Here is a 22,357-nt window from a genome sequence, read left to right as displayed (position 1 = left end):
ATCGGCAATGAGCGTTATATGAACGCTCGTCTGCATGATAATCTGCCAGTGTAAAACCCCCTTTAATTCTTAGACGTAACCATGCAAACAATATATTTACATTACGGAAGCAGTAATGATATCAAGAGACGGTAAGCCACAAATAACAAGGCATATAAAGACAAAGGAATAAATTAACTTTAATCAAGCTAATAAAAAAATCAAAAAAAGGCTGTAACCGTCAAATTTCAAAATAAATAAAACAGAAGCAAATAATAACAACATTTTTTTTTACCTTAACATTTGTCAAAAGACCATTGTATAAAAATGTATGGTGTATTACCCTATATCTGCAAAGCACTTGTAGACATTGGCCTTAAATTTAGATAACCTCATAATGAATACACTCAAACAAATAATGTCATCAATGGAAGTGGGAAAATAAACAACCCAATAAATGTATACAAAAACCATAATATGTCAATTAGATTTCTCCATATTCCCCATAATAGGGAGATATTCTACACTGATATTGCTTGCTTTTAGTTGATCTTCCATGTATGTAAATATTGTGAGGACCAATTTGGGACAATTCAGTAAATCTGTACAGACAAGAAATCAAATTAATAAACTGTGCATCAATCTATGGTTGTTGGTTTTTTCACAATAATGCATAGTTTTGTTTGCCTTGGAAATATTGTCAGCCCATGGAACATTTAGGGTCAATTTGTTCATGGAAAATTATTAGCAGATGTAATTTTAACAATATCATGGGTTCATTACTCTAAGACAGGCAGATCGTGCTAGTAGAGTATATGTGAATACATGAATATACAGTTAGTGGTCTTTCTTACTTTTTTTTTAACCTTTCTTTATTTGTATTAAAGAGGCTCTGTCACCACATTATAAGTGCCCTATCTTCTACATAATCTGATCGGTGCTGTAATGTAGATTACAGCAGTGATTTTTATTTAGAAAAACTAGCATTTTTGACGGAGTAATGACCTGATTTAGCTTTATGCTAATGAGTTTCTTAATGGACAACTGGGAGTGTTTTACTTTTTGACCAAGTGGGCGTTGTGGAGAGAAGTCTATGATGCTGACCAATCAGTGACCAATCAGCGTCATACACTTCTCCCCATTCATTTATTCTGCACATAGTAATCTTACTAGATCACTATGTGCAGTCGCATACTCAGACATTAACGTCCTGGCTGGAGGTAATGTATATTCACCGTCAGGACACTTGAGTAACGTTAGTGTGTGTGTATGTGGCTGCACATAGTGAACAATGCAGGATCACTATGTGCAGAATAAATTAATGGAGAGAAGTGTATGACGCTGATTGGTCACTGATTAGTCAGCGTCATACACTTCTCTCCACAGCGCCCACTTGGTCAAAAAGTAAAACACGCCCAGTTGGGCATTAAGAAACTCATTAGCATAAAGCTAAAATAGGTCGTAACTCCATCAAAAATGATCGTTTTTCTAAATAAAAAACACTGCTGCAATCTACATTACAGCGCCGATCACATCATGTACAAGATAGGGCACTTATAATGTGGGCCTCTTTAATTTACATGTATTGGTCTTTTTGGTTACTGACCATATCTTGTACTACTTAACAGGTAATCAGTTCAGTCATTTATAGTGAGTCAACAACTATACCACATACTGCTACATTTTTTTTAAATGTTGTAGCTGGGGCGACCATATGAGAGACACTTCTTTCCTGTATGGTCTGTATGGAAAGTACAGCAGAGTGTGTGCACTTTATGGCAGCTGAAATGAATGGCAGTCAATTGACAGAGAAATGTCGTAGATTATTAAAGTCCCCATGAAGTAAGTGGGTACAGCCCCTCCCTCAGAAACCAGGGAAATAAAACAGCATTATCTGTGTGTGTATAGTGTTAATAACAGCTCTATTATATTATACTCGAGCAGTATAAGAGCTGTTATTAAGGCTCTATTCAAATAGCATTACAGCCTTCCCTTGGAGGTATACGTCGGGAGGATTCCACCCTTTAAAGGGAGTCTGTCAGTAGATTGTACACTACCAAATGGCTGACATCGCTAGGTAGCCATCGGGTAACAAAATAGGGATATACCTGTTTTCCTCTTGTCACTGCTTGCATTAGTGAAAAAAAAATCCAGTGCTTTAACCCCAAATAGGCTCCCATTTTTCCCAAGTATAAGCTAAACATAACTTAGTAGAGCATATGTTTAACCTGAGATAACTCTATTAAAAGGATTTCCCACTAAGAAGAAGTTAACGCCCTATCCCCAGGTTAGGACATGAATATCTTATCAGTGAGGGTCCGACTCTTGGCACCCCTGCCAATCAGCTGTTTTGAAGAGGGTGCAGTGGTGCTTCCCCTTCACTTCTGTCACTGCTCCATACTGTGAAACGCTGACTCACTTGTGGCGGTAATTTACAGTATTACAGCCTTCTACCATTCAAGGGAATGGGAGAAGGCTGCAATACTGTAAACCACTGTAGGAACTATGTAGGCGGTTCACAGTATAGAGTAGTAAAGGGAATGAAGGGGAAGCAGCTCTCGCAGCGAACCATTCAATATAGCTGACGAACGGCGGTTTCAGGAGTCAGACCACCCACTGGTCAGATATGGATGTCTGACATCAATTTCTTCTCACTGGAAAAACACTTTAATAGAGTTCTCAGGTTAACCATATGCTCTACCAAGGCATCTTTAGCTTATACATGGAAAAAAATCATCAGAGCTTACTTGGCACCCCCCCAAGTTAGTTAAAGCCAAAAGTCACTTCCAGCATTGCTCTAGTTCTAGAAGACCACAAGCAACCATTGATTTCACCTTGTAATGCTTTTTTTGGTTTTGTTTTTGCTACAACTGCACTTCAGGGAAAATATGCATTTATATTGAGTTTTCCCAACAATAGCAGCCGTTCTGCTGTAAAGTTAGGCAGGATGACTCAAACATTCCACTTCTTTATTGTTCAAGCTAATATGAAGTGCACCGAGGCAATTTCAAGTGTCCCAAGTGGTGAGAATATGTGAACATAAGAACATGCACAGAATGTCAATATATTTATTTAAGCAGAAACATCATAGTTATTTAACCCCTTCTAACAACATTTGTAATAATCAGTGGTTGGTGATACATACCTAAATTAAAGGGGTTGTTTGGTTCAGTAAAAACCTTTTAAATACCCAATTAGTCTCTCTCTTTCTTCGGAGGGCCCTGCATATCTGCGCATTACATGGACAGCCTTTTGATGGGCACTATGTAATGCATAACTTCCCCTGTGGTGGAGCTGCAGAAGAATTGAAAACTTGCTGTGAGGTTCCAATGCAGATTGAAGCTGATCACTGGGATACCCTGTTATAAGCTTAAAGGGGTTATCCACTTTCTGACAACGAATGACCTATCCACCAGATAGGTCATCAGCAGTGGCGTAACTACCGCTGTAGCAGCCGTAGCGTCTGCTACAGGGCCTGCAGCATGAGGGGGCCCGCGCCGCCCATCGGCACGGCCCCCCCACATGGCCGGAGGCTCCACTAGCAGCCGCTATGGCTGCTACAGCGCGACGCCACTGAAGGGTTTGTCCCTACAAAAGACATGCATCCCCTATCCACAGGATAGGGGATACATGTGTGATCGCTGGCAGCGATAAGGAGAACGGGGGACCGAAAGTCCCCTGAAGTTCTCCATGACAAACCTCAGGGTCCTTTCATTTTTATTGAACTGCGCAGACTCCGGAAGTCTGAGGTTTGTCATGGAGAACTTCAGGGGACCTTCGGTCCCCCGTTCTCCTTATCGCTGCCAGCGGTAACACATGTATCCGCTATCCTGTGGATAGGGGATACATCTCCTCTGTAGGACAAACTATAGGCCTTTTTTTGGGGGGTGGGGCTCTATGGCATTATCTACAGGGGGGCTGTATGACATTATCTACAGGGGGGATTTGGGGCTGTATTGCATTATCTACAGAAGGGGCTGTGTGCCGTTATCTACAGGGGGGGTTTGGGATTGTATGGCATTATCTACAGGGGGGTTTGGGGCTGTATGGAATTATCTACAGGGGGCTGTATGGCGTTATCTACAGGGGGGGTTTGGGGCTGTATGGCATTATCTACAGGGTGCTGTATGGCGTTATCTACAGGCATGGCTGTATGGCGTTATCTACAGGGAGCTGTATGGCGTTATCTACAGGGGGGCTGTATGGCGTTATCTACAGGGGGGGCTGTATGGTGTTATCTACAGGGGGGGCTGTATGGTTATCTGCAGTGGGGTGGCTGTATGGCGTTATCTACAGGGCGCTGTATGGCGTTATCTACAGGGGGGATGTATGGTGTTATCTACAGGGGGCCTGTTTGGTGCTATCTACAGGGTGCACTGTGTAGCGGAATCTACAAGGAGTCACTATCTACAAGGGGGGGTTGTGTGATACCCAGGGGAGGGTGTCCCCAGTCAAAAGTTTGCTATGGGGCCCAGTCTTTCCTAGTTACACCCCTGGTCATCAGTAAATGATCGGTGCCTGTCCGACACCCGGACCCAGCATCGATCTGCCACTCTGACTGCCTCCGTGCACCGGATGTTCGGAACGGTATGCCGTAGCTGGAGCCGGAAACAGATGGCTCCGACCACTGAACAGCGGCTGTTCGGCAGAATTGCAGCTCTGCTCCCATTCACTTGAATAGGATCAGAGCTGCAGTACTGTAGCTCGGCCTCTATTCTTTCACCAGAGCCATCTGTTTTCAACATTATCGTCCGATGCCCGGAGGCAGCCAGAGAGGTTGATCTGTGCGGTGTCCGAGTGTTGGACACCCACCGATCATATACTGATCATCTTTCCGGTGGATAGGTCATCAGTTGTCAGGAGGTGGAAAACCCCTTTAAGGTTTTTATCAGAAAATTACCTATTGTTTTAGTCAAGTTTTTATGTTAGACATAAGAATTTTTGGTTATTTTTTTTTTTTACATTTTCCATGTCACTATCTAGACTTAAAAATAATCCATAAATCATGCACTGAGCCTCACAATAGACTGACACTTCCTGTTCTGTAGAGATGACTTCTACACAGTCATCTCATTATCATCACAGGCAGGATTACAATGACAGGTAACACCTCTATATACACCGTGTTCCAAATTATTATGCACATTGGATTTAAGTGTCATAAACATTTAATTATTAGTTTTTCAATTAAACTCATGGATGGTATTGTGTCTTAGGGCTCTTTGGATCATTGTAATCAATCAAAGACACCTGTGATAATTAGTTTGCCAGGTGTGCCCAATCAAAGGAAAACTACTTAAGAAGGACGTTCCACATTATTAAGCAGGCCACAGGTTTCAAGCAATATGGGTAAGAAAAAGGATCTCTCTGCTGCCAAAAAGCGTGAAATAGTGCAATACCTTGGACAAGGTATGAAAACATTGGATATTTCAAGAAAACTTAAGCGTGATCATCGTACTGTGAAAAGATTTGTGGCTGATTCAGAGCACAGATGAGTTAGTTCAGATAAAGGCATAATGAGGAAGGTTTCTGCCAGACAAATTAATAGGATCAGGAGAGCAGCTGCTAAAATGCCATTGCATGCAAAGCAGCAAATAGGTATTTGAAGCCGCTGGTGCCTCTGGACTCCCGCGAACCTCAAGGTGTATGATCCTCCAGAGGTTTGCAAGTGTGCATAAAGCTATTATTCGGCCACCCCTAAACAATGCTCACAAGCAGAAACGGTTGCAGTGGGCTCAGAAATACATGAAGACTAATTTTCAAACCGTGTTGTTTACTTATGAGTGCCGTGCAACCCTGGATGGTCCAGATGGATGGAGTAGTGGATGGTTGGTGAATGGCCACCATGTCCCAACAAGGCTGCGACCTCAGCAAGGAGGTGGCGGAGTCATGTTTTGGGCTGGAATCATGGGGGGAGAGCTGGTAGGCCCCTTTAGGGTCCCTGACGGTGTGAAAATTACCTCTACAAAGTACGTAGAGTTTATGACTGACCACTTTCTTCCGTGGTACAAAAAGAAGAACCGTGCCTTCCGTAGCAAAATTATCTTCATGCATGACAATGCACCATCTCATGCTGCAAAGAATACCTGTGTCATTGGCTGCTATGGTCATAAAAGGACAGAAACTCATGGTGTGGCCCCCATGTTCCCCTGACCTCAACCCTATTGAGAACCTTTGGAGCATCCTCAAGCAGAATATCTATGAGGGTGGGAGGCCGTTCACATCAAAACAGAAGCTCTGGGAGGCTATTCTGACATCCTGCAAAGATATTCAAGCAGAAACTGTCCAAATACTCACAAATTCAATGGATGCAAGAATTGTGAAGGTGATATCAAAGAACGGGTCCTATGTTAATATGTAACTTGGCCTGCTAAGTTTTTTTTGATTGAAAGAGCTTTTGATTTCTGTAAATATGACCTCCTGATGCTGGAAATTCAACAAATTGCCATTTTAGTTCTCTTTACAACCTTTAAAATGTTTTGATCTCTGTTGTGCATAATAATTTGAAACCGTGCATTTTGAGTTTTTTTACTTCTAAAAAAAAATCTGTTATCATTAGGAGATTTGTTCAATAAAATTCGCATTATACGGTTGATGGCTTGAAGATTATACTGACTGTAATTTGCATCGACTATTTAGGAAAATCAGCGAAAAATATTTGCATAATAATTTGGAACACGGTGTATAGACGACCCCCCTGTAGATAGAGCCCCCACTATAGATAATGCTACTCACAGTTTTATGAGAAAGCCGCTGGTGACGGCGATGACATCATACGCTGGAACTAGCGCTATGAGGAATCCCTGCCACTGCAGAAGAACGAGATTTTAAGATAGCTCCAACCTAATCTGAGCCTCTTGTTAAGGGGGTCATCTGGCCTTATCTCCCCTGAAGAATTCTGGCCACAAGGAAATGCGTCGGGAGAAGGCAAGGACTGCCTAAAATATAAGAAAGGAATAGGTGAGGTTTCCCAGTCCCCAGCCATAGGAACGGAACGGACTTTGACAAACCACGGAAAGGGTAGGAGGGTTTATAACCCCACAGATATTAACATCTATCTTTCTGGGGAAAAAAACTATTGATATGTATTGAAACCAATTGGAGCACTATTTACACTCTGCAAAAAATGTTAACATCATCAACATAAAATTGACGTTTAACCCCTTTAGGACACAGCCTGTTTTGGCCTTCAGGACACAACCTATTTTTTCAAATCTGACATGTGTCACTTTATGTGGTAATAACTCCGGAATGCTTTTACCTATCCAAGCGATTCTGAGATTGTTTTCTCGTGACATATTGTACTTTATGTTAGTGAAAAAATTTGGTCGATAAATTCAATATTTATTTGTGAAAAACTTCAAATTTTAGCAAAAATTTGCAAAAATTTGCATTTTTCTAAACTTAAATGTATTTGCTTGTGAAACAGATAGTAATACCACACAAAATAGTTACTAGTTACCATTTCCTATATGTCTACTTTATGTTTGCATCATTTTTTTTCACGTACTTTTATTTTTCGAGGACGTTACGAGGCTTAGAACTTTAGCAGCAATTTCTCATATTTTCAATAAAATTTCAAAAGGCTATTTTTTCAGGGACCAGTTCAGTTCTGAAGTTGCTTTGAGGGCCTTATATATTAGAAAGTCCCCATAAATCACCCCATTTTGAAAACTGTACCCCTCAAGGTATTCAAAACCACATTCAGAAAATATTTTAACCCTTTAGGCGTTTCACAGGAATTAAGGCAAAGTAGAGGTGAAATTTACAAATTTCATTTTTTTTGCCGAAATTCATTTGTAATAAAAAAAAATCTGTAACACAGAAGGTTTTACCAGAGAAACGCAACTCAATATTTATTGCCCAGATTCTGCAGATTTTAGAAATATCCAACATGTGGCCCTAGTATGGTAATGGACTGAAACACAGGCCTCAGAAGCAAAGGAGCACCTAGTGGATTTCGGGGCCTCCTTTTTTTAGGAATATATTTTAGGCACCATGTCAGGTTTGAGGAGGTCTTGTGGTACCTAAACAGCCGAAACCCCCCCAAAGTGACCCCATTTTGGAAACTACACCCCTCAAGGCATTTTTCTAGGGGTATAGTTAGCATTTTGACCCCACAGTTTTTTTGCAGACTTTAGTGGAATTAGTCTGTGAAGATGAAAATCACCTATTTTTCTGTGGAAACATAGAATTTTTTCATTTTTACAAGGAATAAAGGAGAAAAAGCCGCCCAACATTTGTAAAGCAATTTCTCCCGATTACGCCAATACCCCATATGTGGTCGTAAACTGATGTTTGGACCCACAGCAGGGCTCAGAAGGGAGGGAGCGCCTTTTGGATTTTTTGAAGCAGATTTTGCTGGATTGGTTTTCAGTGCCATGTCGGGTTTGCAACGCCCCGGAGGGACCAAAACAGTGGAAACCCCCCAAAAGTCACCCTATTTTGGAATCTACACCCCTCAAGGAATTTTTCTAGGGGTATAGTGAGCATTTTGGCCCCTCAGGATCTTTTTTAGAGCTAGGGTGACCAAAAAACAGCGATTTTGGCGCTTTAAATTCTTTATTTATTACAGCGTTCACCGTGCGCAATAAATTACGTTTTAATTTATTCTGCCGGTCGGTACGATTACGCCGATACCATATGTGTATAGTTTTTTTTAAGTTTTGCAGCGTTTGCACAATAAAATGAAGTTTCTATAAAATAATTTATTTTCTGGGACACGCTATTCTGAGCCGTAACTTTATTATTTTTTCGTCAAAAAAGCTGTGGGAGGTCTTGTTTTTTGCGGGACGGGTTGTAGTTTTCATTGGTACCATTTTGGGGTAAATGCAACTTTTTGATCACTTTTTATTCTATATCTTGGGAGGGGTGGTGACCAAAAAATAGCGATGCTGACCGTTTTCAGTTTATTTTGTTTGCGGCGTTCACCGTGCGGAAAAATTAACATTATAGTTTCATAGATTGGGTCGTTACGAACGCGGCGATACCAAATATGTGTACTTTTTTTTAACGTTTTCATTTTTTCCCTATAATAAATGACTTATTATAGGAAAACAAAACCTTTTATTTTTACACTTTTATAAAACATTTTTATTAACTTTATTTTACTTTTTACACTTTATATTTTTGTTTATTAACTTTTTTTTTTACTTTTTACACTTTCTTTTTTTGACCTGCAGCTCTGATCGCTGCTAGAATACATTATACTACCTAGGTAGTGTAATGTATTCCAACTGTCAGTGTGACGTCACAGTCACTCTGACAGTTGGTCTACGAGGATCAGCAGAGGCTAATCCTCATAGGCTGACATACATGGCAGACCTGGGGGCCGTTGTCTGGCCCCCAGGTGCCATCACAAGCATCAGAAGCCCCCACGATTGCATGGGGGCTGCTGATGCGCTACAAACCCGCTACATGCGGAGATCGCAATCGAGCCCCGCATGTAACGGGTTAATTGCCGAAATCAGCGGCGATGAGCCGCTGATCGGCAACACTGGAGAGTGTCAGCTGTCGGGGACAGCTGATCTCCAAGTTCCCGATGCACACTGTCGCCGACAGTGTGCATCGGGAACGGCACAGTGACTTTCTGTCACTCTGACAGGAAGCCTATCAGGACCAGCCGAAGGTTGGTCCTGATGGGCTTCTGTCCATGGCAGACCCGGAAGCCATTGTTTGGCTTCCGTTTGCCATACTAACTATCGGCAGACCCCGCGATTTCGGACGGGGGTCTGCCGATATGTTAGAAACCCCTAAAATTCGGCGATTGCACCCGATCGCCGAATTTAAGGGGTTAATGCGCCGAAATCAGCGGCAAAGGACCGCTGGCCGGCAAGAGGGGAGTGTCAGCTGTCGGCGACAGCTGACCTCCTGGTTCCCGGTGCACACTGTCGCCGACAGTGTGCACCGGGATTAACTCAGTAACTGTACGTCCTCGTGCGGGAAGTAACTTCCTGCAACGACGTACAGTTACGTCCTGGTGCGGATAGGGGTTAATTGCATTGAGCATTACATCTCCTTCACGATAAGGAAGATTTTTTTTGTTGTAAACAGTCTTGTCCTGGTGTGTTATCTGTATTGCACACTTTTTTTAAAAAAAAGTTATGAGTAAAAGTTATATTTTAAAACAAAACTTTAGTCCTAATCCAGTGATTTGATTACAATTTTGTGTATAGAGTATAGAAAACAATAAATCCTGTGGTGGAAGGCTCTGCATACACCACCAACACTTTAACCCCTTCCTGACATCCGCCGTATATATACGGCGCTGCTGGGAAGGTGTTCCCACAAAGCGCAGTACAGTTACGTCACGGTGATGGTGCGGGCTCAGAAGCAGAGTCGGCACCATCACCGCAGGGTGACAGCTGTATTATACAGCTGGCACCCTCCTGTAACTGCCAGGACTGGAGCTATTCTCCGATCCGGCAGATTAACCCCTCAGATGTTGCGCTCAATATTGCGCAGCATCTGATAGGTTTTAACCCGACCGGCAACCCAGTGACGTAATCGATGGGTTGCTGTGGCAATCGGACGCCAGAAAATGGCGTCCGAGTCTGCCTTGTACGGGAGCCGATGAGGACCCGCCTGCGGCGCATTCTCATAGGCTTGCTGTCAGTGAATAACTGACAGCTCTAATACACTGCACTACGTATGTAGTGCAGTGTATTAGAGTATCGATCGGGGCATCAGGCCCTCAAGTCCCCTAGTGGGACAAGTCAAAAAAGTAAAAAAAGGTTAACAAAAATGTGGTAAAACAATAAAAACACACACGTTTCAAATAAAAATAAAGCTAAACTGACTTTTTTCCCATAGTAAGTCTTTTATTATGGGAAAAACCGTAAAAATTAAAACTATACATAATTGGTATCGCCGCGTCCGTAACGACCCAACCTACAAAACTATTATGTAATTTATCCCGCACGGTGAACGCCGTAAAAAAACAAAAACATGAAAAACAACGCCAGAATCTTTGTTTTTAGGTCACATCTCCTTCCAAAAAATGCTCTAAAAAGTGATCAAAAAGTCACATTTGCTCCAAAATAGTACTAATAAAAACTAAAAAAATAATCCCTGACACCGCTTTGTGCACGCAAAAATAAAAAAAAGTTATGGGTCTTAGAATATGGCGACACAGAAAACAAATGATTTTATAAAAAAAGTCATTTTATTGTGCAAAAGCTGCAATACATGAAAAACACTATATAAATTTGGTATCGCCGTAATCGTATCGACCCGCAGAATAAAGCTAACATGTAATTTAGGGCGCACTGTGGATACCGAAAAAACCCCCCAATAAAAACGATTCCAGAATTGCTTGTTTTTGGTCATTTCCTTTACCAAAAAATGAAATAAAAAGTGATGAAAAAGTCGCATGTGTTCTAAAATGGTACCAATAAAATCTACAGCCCGTCTCGCAAAAAACAAGCCCGCACACCGCTCAATCAACTGAAAAATAAAAAAGTTATGGAACTAGTAATGCGGTGATGAAAAACATCTCAATGCGCAGGCCGGAGTGGAACATTCCTTCAGTTTCAGGGCCCTAGTATTTAGGAACTAGGAAAGGGAAGGAACATAGCACATCCGCTGGAAGTGAGGGTGCCCGTATCATACCAGCGCAAAACTTTCCAGCAATATTTCCCAATCTACGAAGGAGAAAAAGTCCCCAAAAGGTGCAGAGCGTTACAAAAGGGGGATACGAAAGAAAACCGTTTATCAGTGTGACACCGGCCTGCGCATAATAGTGGATAATTATGCATGGATAATTGTATTATTTACCCCATTATTATACCCTCTTATTATGGCCTGATGTACTCCGCACAGATTACATATACTCCCACATTCTAAACTGAAATACCAGCAATACCCCAAACAGAACTACTACCAAGCAAAATCCATGCTCAAAATGGCGGTCTTTCCCTTCTTAGCCCTACAGTGTGCCCAAACAGCAATTTATGGCCACAAGTAAGGCATTACCATACCCGGGAGAACCCGCTTAACAATTTATGGGGTAAGATTCTCTAGGGGCACAACATAACGTTCGGTGAATAGGCATATCAGTGGAAAAATTGCAATTTTCACTTTGCACCATCCACTGCGTATTCATTTCTGAAAAACACCTGTGGAGTCTAAATTCTCACTACACCCCTTGATAAATGCCTTTAGGGGTGTAGTTTCTAAAACGGGGTCACTTTTGTTTGGTACATCAGTGGTTTTGCAAATGCAACATGGCGTCCGCAAACCATTCCAGCAAAATCTACGCTCCAAAAGATAAATACCGCTCCTTTTCTTCTGAATGCTCCCATATATGTAAACAGCTGATTATAACCACATATGGGGTGTTACCGTACTCGGGAGAAATTTCTTTACAAATGTTGGTGTGCTTTTTCTTCTCTATTCCTTGTAAAAATGAAAAATGTTGATATAAAATTACATCTTGTTGGAAAAAAAAATATTTTTCATTTTCATGGCTTAATTCTAATTAATTCAGCAAAAAACCTTTGGGATCAAAATTTTCACTATACCCCTAGATGATTCCTCAGGGGGTGCAGTTTCCCAAATGGAGTCACTTTTGGGGTGTTTCCACTGTACTAGTACTACAGGGGCTCAGCAAATGTGACATGGCGCCCAGAAACCATTCCAAAATCCAAATGGTGCTCCTTCCATTCTGAGCCCTACCGTGTGTCCAAACAGATGTTTATGACCACATGTGGGGTATTGTTTTACTCGGGAGAAATTGCTTTACAAATGTTGCGGTGCTTTTTCTCCTTCAGTCCTTGTGGAAATGAAAAAAAATTAGCTAAACCTACATTTTATTTTAAAAAATTTAGATTTTCATTTTCATGGCCTAGTTCCAAAAAAACCTGCAAAAACCCTGTGGGGTCAAAATGCTCACTATACCCTAGATAATTTCCTCAAGGGGTATAGTTTCCAAAATGGGGTCACTTGTTGGGGGTTTCCACTGTTTTGTCCCCTCAGGGGCTTTGCAAATGTGACATGGCCTCCGCAAACCATTCCTGCTTAATTTGAGCTCCAAGAGACAAATGGAGCTCTTTCCGTTCTAGGCCCTGCCGTGTGTCCAAACAGCCATTTATGACCACATTTGGGGTATTGTTTTACTCGGAAGAAATTGTTCTACAAATGTTGTGGTGCTTTTTCTACTTTAGTTCTTTTGGAAATGAAAAAAAATTAGCTAAACCTACATTTTATTTGAAAAAAATGTAGATTTTCATTTTCATGGCCTAGTTCCAAAAGTTTTTGCAAAAAAAACTGGTGGGTCAAAATGCTTGCTACACCCCTAAATAAATTCCTCGAGGTGTGTAGTTTCCCAAATGGGGTCACTTTTGGTGGGTTTCCACTGTTTTAGTTCCACAAGACCTGTTCAAAGCTGACATGGTGCCTAAAATATATTCTAATAAAAAGGAGGCCCAAAATCCACTAGGTGCTACTTTTGCTTCTGAGGCTGGTGCTTCAGTCCAGTAGCACACTAGAGCCACATGTGGGATATTTCCTAAAACTGCAGAACCTGGGCAATAAATATTGAGTTGCATTTCTCTGGTAAAACCTTCTGTGGTACAAAAAAAATGGATTCAAAAATGAATTTCTGGAAAAAAAGAATGGACTTTGTAAATTTCACCTCTACTTTGCCTTAATTGCTGCGCGATGTCTAAAGGGTTAAGAAACTTTCTAAATGCTGTTTTGAATACTTTGGGGGTACAGTTTTTAAAATGGGGTGACTAATTGGGGGTTTCTAATATCTAAGGACCTCAAAGCCACTTTACAACTGAACTGGCCCCTGTAAAATTAGCATTTTTAAATTTTCTTGAAAATGTGAGAAATTGCTGCTAAAGTTCTAAGCCTTGTAACGACCTAGAAAAATAAAATGATGTTCAAAAAACAATGCCAAACTAAAGTAGACATATGGGGGACGTTAGCAACAATTTTGTGTGGTATAACTGCCTGTCTTACAAGCAGATACATTTAAATTGAGAAAAATGCTAATTTTTGCAATTTTTCGCTAAATTTTGGTGTTTTTCACAATTAAATACTGAATGTATCAGGCAAATTTTGCCAGTAACATAAAGTCTAATGTGTCACGAGAAAACAATCTCCGAATCGCTTGGATAGGTATAAGCATTCCGGAGTTATTACCACATAAAGTGAAACATGTCAGATTTGAAAAATGAGGCCATGTCAGGAAGGTCAAAAGTGGCCAAAGAGGGAAGGGGTTAATCTGAAACATCACACACAGTAAGACACACCCCTAGCAACCGGCCAGAATAAGGAAGTGTGAGAAAATAGATGTGGACTGTTTAAAAAGAAAAAAAGGTGCGAAAAAGGTACTTTGAAGTGAAAAAAATTGCTAGGAGTAATGTATTCACATAGAGTTACATAATAGCAGTTTAAATTATTATTTTTTTGCGAAAGTTTAGCTACACTTTAAGCTTTATTTATATAAAACAGGAAACCCCTTTAAAATGTAAGACAGTGAACACTCATTTCCTCTGAATTCAGGTTCTATGAAGAATAACAGTTGTGCCAGAAGCAAGAATAAATATTTTTTTCTAAGGATTACACTCCCTATTATTGCTGCCTTTGTATGCACTCTTTATACCACAAGCCTTGCATATATCTAAACAGAAAAGCCAGTTAAATGTCACATTACGTGTAATGGGATTATGTGGTTAAACAAGCCCCTTTCATGTGTAGCAAATAATATTATCACATTTTTAAACTCATTTTGTAAACAGAAAATATTTCAAGTAATTTTGACAGCCTGATATTGTATAATGTCAGCGTATTTATAATGTTAGACATACAAAGTACCTGACAGCCTATTGTAAATGTGCTACAAGTGTATACTCAGTAGCGGCACATCCCATAAGCCCCTGGTATAAAAGGCCCTGTTCACACTGAATTTTTTTTACACATTTTTGACGCGGAAACCACATCACAAAAGGCGCCAAAAAACGCCTCCCATTGATTTCAATGGGAGGCGGAAACGTTATTTCCCACGAGCGGTAAAACCGCTGAGTTTTTCATTCAGCGGAATATGTTGTGGAAAATCCACAGCATAATACAGTAGCAGCAAAGTGGATGACATCGAGCAAATCTCATCCACACGCTGCGTAACTAGTGAGCAGAAGAACCGCTCAGAAATTGACATGTGGTGCAGAGTTTTATTCCGCAGTATGTCAATTGTATTTGTGTAAATGCTGCTTATTTGTTGCAGGTTTTCCCCATTGAATTGAATTCAATGGGGAGGTAAAACCCACCACAAATAGCAGTTGTTGCATTTATTGCAGCGGAATCGCAGCAATTCGGCCTCAAAAATGCAGCTCAGAAAAAAAAAGACAAAAAAACCCCAAAACGTATACTTACCGAGATGTCTGTGTTCTTCCTCCAGGCTGGCCTCCTGGGATGATGTTTGATCCCATCCGACTGCTGCAGCGGCGGTCACATGGAGTGAAACATCAACCCAGGAGGCTGGCCTGGATGACATTATAGGGCCGGACCCCTGACCTTTCATCCCATGTGACCGCCGCTGCAGCCAATCACAGGCTGCAGCAGTCTCCTGGAATGAAATGCTCAGCAGTTTTCTGCAGCGGAAATTCCCTGCGGCCACCACAGATACCGCAGCCTGGTACCAAATGATCCGTGGCCCAGTACTTGTCTGTGGCCCGGTGGTTGGGGATCACTGCCCTAGGGGGCTTGAACCAGCGAATGTCAGATGGCTGGTACAAAACACTGCAATACTGTATTGCATGATATTGTCATTTTTACAGAATTCTAACAGAGGCAGAGAAAAGGCAGACCTAGGGGGCTTCATTAGGCCCCTTGCCTGCCATGACAACCACAGGCACCCCGCGATTGTGTCGCAGGGGGGCTGCTGGTCTGCCGGAGGGGGCCGTCCCCCTCTTTCTAACGGCTTAGATGCTGCAGTCGCTATTTCCACGGCATCTAAATGGTTATAAAGTGATCGCTGTTCCTGGATGTTAGTCCAGTGTCGCTTCTGTAATACACAGCTGACGCTTGCAGTGTATGGAGCGGGTTCAGCATGTGAGATTTTGTAGTCACTATTGCCCACGGCATCTGAGGGGTTAGATAGGCGCAGATGGGTGACAGCTGTTAGATATAGCCAGCAACTGCTGCGTAATAGTACATCGAAGGTCACCAAGGCATTAAGGGTATGTTCACACGTAGTCAACAAAAACGTCTGAAAATCCAGAGCTGTTTTCAAGGGAAAACAGACCCTGCTTTTCAGACGTTTTTTTACCAACTCGCATTTTTCGCGGCGTTTTTCGCGCCGTTTTCGCGGCGTTTTTTACGTCCGTTTTTGGAGCTGTTTTCATTGGAGTCTATGAGAAAACAGCTCCAAAAACGTTCCAAGAAGTGTCCTGCACTTCTTTTGACGAGGCTGTATTTTTACGCGTCGTCATTTGACAGCTGTCAAACGACCACGGGTAAATAACAGGTCGTCTGCACAGTACGTCGGCAAACCCATTCAAATGAATGGGCAGATGTTTGCCGACGTATTGGAGCCGTATTTTCAGACGTAAAACGAGGCATAATACGCCTCGTATACGTCTGAAATTTGGCCGTGTGAACATACCCTCATAGTGTATGTGTTGACATTACTGATGATAAAGCAAAGCCACGTATTCAGCACAAGTTCACATTTGTTGACAAGGTACATGGCTCAGGAAGTCTGTTTCCCTGGAAACCGACCTAACAAGCTTCTTTTGTTCTAGACTGTCTGCTGATCACCGTGCTCTGGAAAGTATTGGAACTGTGAATAGTGGGGCATCATAGAGTTAACCACCGTCATTCATATAATACATACATTTTTTACTTTAGTCTTCCTTGTAACGATTCCTATTTCTCTACATTTTTAATCCATTTTAAATTTTACTTGTATAATATTAAACTCTTTTTTGGTCTTAAAATTAATTTATCTACATAAATGGAAGCTGAAGACCTTTCTAAATTGTCGATTAATTTTATTCTTAATATGCCCAAGCCCTGTCCCTGTGTTGACTTGTTCATTTTGTGGATACTTAGGCCCAGTTCACACAGAGGTTTTTTTGACACATTTTTTGACGCGGAAACCGCATCGGAAAACGCGCCAAATAATGTCCGAAAATGCCTCCCATTGATTTCAATGGGAGACGGAAAAAAACGCTGGCGGAAAAAAGAAGCGACATGCCCTATCTTTGGGCGTTTACGTCTCTGACCTCCCATTGACATCAATGGGAGGCAGAGAAAGCGTATTTCGCAGTGTTTTTGCCCATGGCGCTCAATGGGCGCGAACGCTGTGACAAATGCGCCAAACGGCCTGCAAAAAAACTCTGTGTGAACAGGGCCTTATTGTGTTATACATATATTTGCTGAACGTTTAGAGAGAAAGGATTTGGTTTGTATTATCCGTGCAGAATATTAATGGGAATAAAGGTTAACAGGCTGATATTTGGAGGACAAAACTACCTGAAGCAAAGACAAAATTAATGAGAAATAACCCGAGATCAGTGTTTCAATTATCATTGTGTGTAGGTGAAGTCAAAATAGACATATCAGGTCTTCCTGCCGTATTACTGACAGAATACAAAGATATAAAAAGCTATTTTCAGGTTATTTTGATTGAGCCTTGGTGAATGTTTTTCATTTGGTAATGTCAATGTTAAATTATACGGACAGTCAATGTGACAGGTCTAAAACCTGTAAATAAGTGTCAAGTGCCACCGAATGGAATACAGTACTTTTTATTTCAATTACCGCACTTTGTTGCCCTTTGCACTTTTTGTTAGGATCCAAGCACACAGCAAAGCCTCGTGCTCTTATTCCGTACAGTGGGTGTTATGGACCCGTATGTACACTATGTGTGTCCCTATGGTGCCTCTGAAAGGTGTGGGAAGGGGGGTTCCCCCTCCCTTCCTTATAGTGTGGAACTACCCTTCTCCAAAGTGGATAGAGAAAGTGGACTTCTTCATGTGGAAAGCAAAGGACTGCGGCAGTAGTGGGTTAATTGTAAAGATATTTATTGATAAAGCTAGCGTAACCCTTAGGGTATGTTCACACGGCAGCCTCCGTTATGGCTGAAATAACGGAGCTGTTTTCAGGAGAAAACAGCTCCGGCATTTCAGACGTAATGGCAAGTGCAGGCGCTTTTCGCAGCGTCCATTACGGACGTAATTGGAGCTGTTTTCCCATGGTGTCAATGGAAAACGGCTCCAAATACGTCTCAGGAAGTGACAGGCACTTCTTTGACGCGGGCATCTTTTTTACGCGCCGTCTTTTGACAGCGGCGCGTAAAAAAAATGACCGTCGGCACAGAACATCGTAAAGCCCATTCAAATGAATGGGCAGATGTTTGCCGACGCTTTGGTGCCGTATTTTCGGACGTAATTCGAGGTTAAAACGCCCGAATTACGTCCATAAATAGGGTGTGTGAACCCAGCCTTTGTCACTGATGAAGGACTATAGAGTCACTTAGGCATTGATTAACCTAGCATTTTCCTATGTAGGAATAATGGAGTGTTACTGTCCCTTTAAATGTACAAAGTTGTTAATAACTTCTTTTCTCCACCAGTGTGGGACCCTAAAGACCAAGATGTCACTATGTGAAATATTAATATATTTTGTGTACTTTATCTTTATTTTCAGGCAGGCAGCAATGGTGGTTTACTGTGGCTCTTAATTGGGCGCTGGGAGAAACGGCCCCTTAGTCATTTTCTTGTAGTAAATTGTTGCGTTTTTAAGTGTATGTTCACACGCTTACTAAGAAATGTCTGAAAATACGGAGCTGTTTTCAAGGCAAAACAGCTCCTGTTTTTTCAGCAACTCACGATTTTCGCAGCGTTTTTTTACGGCCGTTTTTGGAGGTGTTTTTCAATAGAGTCAATAAAAAACGGCTCCAAAAATGGCTTAATATGTGTCATGCACTTATTTTTCATGGTCGTTTTCTTTACATGAACGTTTTCCAAAATTGCCACGTAAAAAACGGTTAGTCGGAACAAAACGCAAAAGTTTTCCCATTTGCAATCAATGGGCAAATGCTTGGAGATGTCTGCTTCCATTTTTTTGTCCGTCTTTCGGCCGTACACGGCCCAAAAAACGGCCAAAAATAAGCCGTGTGAACATACCCTAACAGTGGTGAGGACAGTGCAGGTGCCTTCCCACAAGTAGTGACATTGGGTGGAAGTTGCCTGGGGCCTCCCTGAGATAGCAACAAAGATTATTGTAGACCAAGAGATAGGAAGTGGATGTAACCCCTGCATCAGCTAGGAGATCGAGCTCTGTCTATAGAAACTGAGTGAGTGAGCAACCATAGCCGCCATTTGTGTAGCGTTTTTTTCAATAATGTAGCAAACTGTTGATTTAGCCACTACTAACATTTGTGCTATCTCTCTGATGGATTTCTTCATTTTATTCAGCCTAAGGGTATGTTCACACGCACTATTTACGGACGTAATTCAGGCGTTTTACGCCTGGAATTACGGTCGAAAATACTGCTTGAAAGCGTCGGCAAACATCTGCCCATTCATTTGAATCAACTCCAGACCTTTTACCTGCTTAATTGATGATGGGTTAACAGGGGAATAGCCCATGCAGCCTATTAAATAGCTTTTGAGATAATTGTCCAATTACCTTTGCTCCTTTGAAAAAGAGGCAGCTACATATTAAAGAGCTGTAATTCCTAAACCCATCCTCAAATTAGGATGTGAATACCCTCAAATTAAAGCATAAAATCTGCACATTAAGCCTATATTGATTATATAACTGTATATTCAATATGTTTTGGTAAACAGCTAAAATGCCAAAACTGGTGTCACTGTCCAAATAATTGTGTACCTAACTGTATATGATTTTCAAATGAAAAGCAATGGTAAATGCAAAGTAAGGAGTGGTGATATATAGTTCTGTGAAAGTCAAAAAGAGACTAACAAGCATACACCTTTGGCATCAGCCATTAATGCAGCCTATGGGCTCGTTTACACGAACGTGATATACGTCCGCGCAACGCGCGTGATTTTCGTGTGACACGCATTATTCGCGCAACAGCTGTCAAACTATGAATGTAAACAGAAAAGCACGTACTCCTAGCATCGTACATAACTATGATGCTAGGAGCCCGGCTCCCTGCAGTGTGTTCGGTCCGGGACTTCCAGCCGAAATACGTTCCGTCCATTACGGACGTAACATGCTCGTGTGAATCCAGCCATAGGTGTTTTTCCTTTGCAATTGGAAAAGATCAGTTTTATGATGAACTGAAGAAAAGAAAATGATAGTCAGTGTTTCCTTCTTCACAATCTACAGTAACTCACCCAACCTCTGCTTATTTTAGAATGTCTTCCCTTTGGATCATGTTTAATTTTTGCTGCTGTATAATAAAGTAACAAGTCTACCCATAAAGACATGGTATTTCTATTAGCGTGTACGTCTGTCACGCGAGTCTTGTACAATTGCAGCCAAGTGCAAGTTTTCCACTCTGGTACTCCAATATGCAAACTCTGGGATTTGTGAATAAATGAATCATGCACATCCTGCAAACACACGATAAAAACAGGTGCACCAATCTTTTTTTAGTACGGGAACACAGATGTTTCTGGCTGATTTTTGACTTTTAACTAATTGTTATGCTTAAAAGTAAATGAATATCTCTATGTATTATCATCGTCATCAATATCTATTTATCCATCTATCGCATTAAAAAATAACCTTCATCTTTATAGCAGCAACATATTCCATAACATAATCATATATATATATATATATATATATATAATCCTAGACCCTACATCAAAGAGACCTGACCTGTTAGATACTGGAGCTGTCAGACATTCTGAATTATAAAACAATTATAGAAAAGTATATGAAACACTTATATGGCTAAATAACGTTCAGGAGTTGAGCCCAAAATAACATGTTAGCGTAGAATCTGGTAGTATGACTCCACATCCCAACTGTGGGTCTCGGTAAAATCCTGGAATTAAGTGCCTCTTAGGGTATGTTCACATGCAGTGTTTTCAGGCGTATTTCGGGCCGTTTACGTCTCGAAAAACGCCTGAAAAAACGAAAGCTGAACGCCTACAAACATCTGCCCATTGAAATCAATTGGAAAAACAGCATTTAGTTCATATGGGCGTCTTTTTACGCCTCGGTTTTAAAAAACGGAGTGTAAAAAGACGCTCCATAAAAAGAAGTAGCATGTCAGTTCTTGATGTGTGTTTTGGAGCTGGATTTCCATTGAACACTATGAAAAACGCCTCAAAAGAAGCTCCAAATTAAAAGAAGCTTCATTTTCAGCCTGAAAATCAGAGGCTATTTTCTCTGAAAATAGCTCCGTATTTTCAGACGTTTTTGGTTAAGGGTATGTGCACACGCTAGCTTCCTTTTACATCTGAAAAGACAGACTGTTTTCAGGAGAAAACAGCTGCGTCGTTTCAGACGTAAAAGCTCCTCCTCGCATTATGCGAGGCGTCTTTGACGCCCGTAATCTTGAGCTGTTCTTCATTGAATTCAATGAAGAACGGCTCAAATTACGTTGCAAAGAAGTGTCCTGCACTTCTTTGACGAGGCAGTCATTTTACGCGTCGTCGTTTGACAGCTGTCAAACGACGACGCGTAAATGACAGGTCGTCGGCAAACCCATTCAAATGAATGGGCAGATGTTTGCCGACGTATTAGAGCCGTATTTTCAGACGTAAAACGAGGCATAATACGCCTCGTTTACGTCTGAAAATAGGTCGTGTGAACCCAGCCAAAGCGTGTGAACATACCATAAGGTTTACCTACAAGAATAAAATCTGAGCATTTGGACAAAAAAAGGAAACACCAATAAACACCTTAGGCCAGGATAAGGCGAGAATCACACATTCAGTTTTTGCCAGAGTTTGAGGCGCATTTTTTAGGATGATTGATACAGAGTTTAGCTGCGATTTCCATGGCGATTCAATGGCATTTTTAATGTATTTTTTAACACGGCTAGATGTTACATTAAAGTCTATAGTGATATATAAAATGCACTAAATACAACTGCGTTTTGATTTGTGGCATTTTGTTGCCTTTTTATGGTCAGTGGCATTTTTTGCTCGATGCCTTTAGTGTGGTGTATTTTCTGGCCTTTTTCCATAGGCTTCTCGATAGGACTTCAGAAGCGCAATAAAAAAAGCATGTACAAAAAGACACTAAATAAAAAACACGCCATTAAAAACGTTGTTACATTTTACGAAACGCTTGCGTATTAACATTTGTTTTTCATGCAGAGCTGGATACACACACTACATTTTGCTGCGTTTTTGTACGTTGTTCATACCATTTTTAACAGCATTTTTTAATGCGTTTTTAGTGTGGCCAGATGTTACATTAAAGCCTGAAATAAAAT

General features: G+C 41.2%; 1 long non-coding RNA gene across 2 annotated transcripts in view; it reads right to left on the bottom strand.

Moving 5' to 3' along the window:
- Positions 1 to 216: 216 nt before the first annotated feature.
- Positions 217 to 22,357, bottom strand: part of LOC142652744 (uncharacterized) — a 47,967-nt gene continuing 25,826 nt past the window's right edge. For both annotated transcript variants that reach the window (XR_012847913.1, XR_012847912.1), the window contains exons 4-6: positions 6,715 to 6,917; positions 3,125 to 3,273; positions 217 to 581 (exon numbers count right to left, since the gene is read on the bottom strand). This is a non-coding gene — a long non-coding RNA (uncharacterized LOC142652744). The remainder of the gene's footprint in view (positions 582 to 3,124; positions 3,274 to 6,714; positions 6,918 to 22,357) is intronic.

The sequence above is a fragment of the Rhinoderma darwinii genome, chromosome 5, assembly GCF_050947455.1.
Source record: "Rhinoderma darwinii isolate aRhiDar2 chromosome 5, aRhiDar2.hap1, whole genome shotgun sequence".
Classification (NCBI taxonomy): Eukaryota; Metazoa; Chordata; class Amphibia; order Anura; family Rhinodermatidae; genus Rhinoderma; species Rhinoderma darwinii.
This window is presented reverse-complemented; position numbering and strand designations above follow the sequence as displayed.